The 2,500-nt window shown below is 50.5% G+C and overlaps 11 non-coding genes across 11 annotated transcripts; all 11 read left to right on the top strand.

Moving 5' to 3' along the window:
- The first annotated feature begins 37 nt into the window (after positions 1–37).
- Positions 38–156, top strand: LOC146784666 (5S ribosomal RNA). Its single transcript, XR_014971835.1, has one exon. It is a non-coding gene; the product is annotated as a 5S ribosomal RNA (ribosomal RNA).
- A 115-nt stretch (positions 157–271) lies between these two features.
- Positions 272–390, top strand: LOC146784667 (5S ribosomal RNA). Its single transcript, XR_014971699.1, has one exon. It is a non-coding gene; the product is annotated as a 5S ribosomal RNA (ribosomal RNA).
- Positions 391–505: 115 nt separating this feature from the next.
- Positions 506–624, top strand: LOC146784668 (5S ribosomal RNA). Its single transcript, XR_014971617.1, has one exon. It is a non-coding gene; the product is annotated as a 5S ribosomal RNA (ribosomal RNA).
- Positions 625–739: 115 nt separating this feature from the next.
- On the top strand, positions 740–858 carry LOC146784669 (5S ribosomal RNA). The gene has a single exon (XR_014971618.1). It is a non-coding gene; the product is annotated as a 5S ribosomal RNA (ribosomal RNA).
- Positions 859–973: 115 nt separating this feature from the next.
- On the top strand, positions 974–1,092 carry LOC146784670 (5S ribosomal RNA). The gene has a single exon (XR_014971619.1). It is a non-coding gene; the product is annotated as a 5S ribosomal RNA (ribosomal RNA).
- A 115-nt stretch (positions 1,093–1,207) lies between these two features.
- Positions 1,208–1,326, top strand: LOC146784671 (5S ribosomal RNA). Its single transcript, XR_014971621.1, has one exon. It is a non-coding gene; the product is annotated as a 5S ribosomal RNA (ribosomal RNA).
- A 115-nt stretch (positions 1,327–1,441) lies between these two features.
- Positions 1,442–1,560, top strand: LOC146784672 (5S ribosomal RNA). Its single transcript, XR_014971771.1, has one exon. It is a non-coding gene; the product is annotated as a 5S ribosomal RNA (ribosomal RNA).
- Positions 1,561–1,675: 115 nt separating this feature from the next.
- LOC146784673 (5S ribosomal RNA) lies at positions 1,676–1,794 on the top strand. The gene has a single exon (XR_014971622.1). It is a non-coding gene; the product is annotated as a 5S ribosomal RNA (ribosomal RNA).
- A 115-nt stretch (positions 1,795–1,909) lies between these two features.
- Positions 1,910–2,028, top strand: LOC146784674 (5S ribosomal RNA). The gene has a single exon (XR_014971724.1). It is a non-coding gene; the product is annotated as a 5S ribosomal RNA (ribosomal RNA).
- Positions 2,029–2,143: 115 nt separating this feature from the next.
- Positions 2,144–2,262, top strand: LOC146784675 (5S ribosomal RNA). Its single transcript, XR_014971713.1, has one exon. It is a non-coding gene; the product is annotated as a 5S ribosomal RNA (ribosomal RNA).
- A 115-nt stretch (positions 2,263–2,377) lies between these two features.
- Positions 2,378–2,496, top strand: LOC146784676 (5S ribosomal RNA). Its single transcript, XR_014971768.1, has one exon. It is a non-coding gene; the product is annotated as a 5S ribosomal RNA (ribosomal RNA).
- Positions 2,497–2,500: the final 4 nt, after the last annotated feature.

Genomic DNA, 2,500 nt, shown 5'->3' on the forward strand with positions numbered 1-2,500 from the left:
GAGTAAAGCCAAGAGCTCCAAAGTCAGAAGTGCTAGGGCCTACGGCCATACCACCCTGAAAGCACCTGATCTCGTCTGATTTCAGAAGTTAAGCAGGGTCGGGCCTGGTTAGTACCTGGATGGGAGACCGCCTGGGAATACCAGGTGCTGTAAGCTTTTTGGTATTTTTTTTCTTTCGCTTTAGGTGAATGAGGGTGGTTTGTCTCGTTTCCTAGGCTAGCCCTGAAGACGAATGAGTAAAGCCAAGAGCTCCAAAGTCAGAAGTGCTAGGGCCTATGGCCATACCACCCTGAAAGCACCTGATCTCGTCTGATCTCAGAAGTTAAGCAGGGTCGGGCCTGGTTAGTACCTGGATGGGAGACCGCCTGGGAATACCAGGTGCTGTAGGCTTTTTGGTATTTTTTTTCTTTCGCTTTAGGTGAATGAGGGTGGTTTGTCTCGTTTCCTAGGCTAGCCCTGAAGACGAATGAGTAAAGCCAAGAGCTCCAAAGTCAGAAGTGCTAGGGCCTACGGCCATACCACCCTGAAAGCACCTGATCTCGTCTGATCTCAGAAGTTAAGCAGGGTCGGGCCTGGTTAGTACCTGGATGGGAGACCGCCTGGGAATACCAGGTGCTGTAGGCTTTTTGGTATTTTTTTTCTTTCGCTTTAGGTGAATGAGGGTGGTTTGTCTCGTTTCCTAGGCTAGCCCTGAAGACGAATGAGTAAAGCCAAGAGCTCCAAAGTCAGAAGTGCTAGGGCCTACGGCCATACCACCCTGAAAGCACCTGATCTCGTCTGATCTCAGAAGTTAAGCAGGGTCGGGCCTGGTTAGTACCTGGATGGGAGACCGCCTGGGAATACCAGGTGCTGTAGGCTTTTTGGTATTTTTTTTCTTTCGCTTTAGGTGAATGAGGGTGGTTTGTCTCGTTTCCTAGGCTAGCCCTGAAGACGAATGAGTAAAGCCAAGAGCTCCAAAGTCAGAAGTGCTAGGGCCTACGGCCATACCACCCTGAAAGCACCTGATCTCGTCTGATCTCAGAAGTTAAGCAGGGTCGGGCCTGGTTAGTACCTGGATGGGAGACCGCCTGGGAATACCAGGTGCTGTAGGCTTTTTGGTATTTTTTTTCTTTCGCTTTAGGTGAATGAGGGTGGTTTGTCTCGTTTCCTAGGCTAGCCCTGAAGACGAATGAGTAAAGCCAAGAGCTCCAAAGTCAGAAGTGCTAGGGCCTACGGCCATACCACCCTGAAAGCACCTGATCTCGTCTGATCTCAGAAGTTAAGCAGGGTCGGGCCTGGTTAGTACCTGGATGGGAGACCGCCTGGGAATACCAGGTGCTGTAGGCTTTTTGGTATTTTTTTTCTTTCGCTTTAGGTGAATGAGGGTGGTTTGTCTCGTTTCCTAGGCTAGCCCTGAAGACGAATGAGTAAAGCCAAGAGCTCCAATGTCAGAAGTGCTAGGGCCTACGGCCATACCAGCCTGAAAGCACCTGATCTCGTCTGATCTCAGAAGTTAAGCAGGGTCGGGCCTGGTTAGTACCTGGATGGGAGACCGCCTGGGAATACCAGGTGCTGTAGGCTTTTTGGTATTTTTTTTCTTTCGCTTTAGGTGAATGAGGGTGGTTTGTCTCGTTTCCTAGGCTAGCCCTGAAGACGAATGAGTAAAGCCAAGAGCTCCAAAGTCAGAAGTGCTAGGGCCTACGGCCATACCACCCTGAAAGCACCTGATCTCGTCTGATCTCAGAAGTTAAGCAGGGTCGGGCCTGGTTAGTACCTGGATGGGAGACCGCCTGGGAATACCAGGTGCTGTAGGCTTTTTGGTATTTTTTTTCTTTCGCTTTAGGTGAATGAGGGTGGTTTGTCTCGTTTCCTAGGCTAGCCCTGAAGACGAATGAGTAAAGCCAAGAGCTCCAAAGTCAGAAGTGCTAGGGCCTACGGCCATACCACCCTGAAAGCACCTGATCTCGTCTGATCTCAGAAGTTAAGCAGGGTCGGGCCTGGTTAGTACCTGTATGGGAGACCGCCTGGGAATACCAGGTGCTGTAGGCTTTTTGGTATTTTTTTTCTTTCGCTTTAGGTGAATGAGGGTGGTTTGTCTCGTTTCCTAGGCTAGCCCTGAAGACGAATGAGTAAAGCCAAGAGCTCCAAAGTCAGAAGTGCTAGGGCCTACGGCCATACCACCCTGAAAGCACCTGATCTCGTCTGATCTCAGAAGTTAAGCAGGGTCGGGCCTGGTGAGTACCTGGATGGGAGACCGCCTGGGAATACCAGGTGCTGTAGGCTTTTTGGTATTTTTTTTCTTTCGCTTTAGGTGAATGAGGGTGGTTTGTCTCGTTTCCTAGGCTAGCCCTGAAGACGAATGAGTAAAGCCAAGAGCTCCAAAGTCAGAAGTGCTAGGGCCTACGGCCATACCACCCTGAAAGCACCTGATCTTGTCTGATCTCAGAAGTTAAGCAGGGTCGGGCCTGGTTAGTACCTGGATGGGAGACCGCCTGGGAATACCAGGTGCTGTAGGCTTTTT

Source organism: Triturus cristatus, chromosome 11, assembly GCF_964204655.1.
Source record: "Triturus cristatus chromosome 11, aTriCri1.1, whole genome shotgun sequence".
Lineage (NCBI taxonomy): Eukaryota > Metazoa > Chordata > Amphibia > Caudata > Salamandridae > Triturus > Triturus cristatus.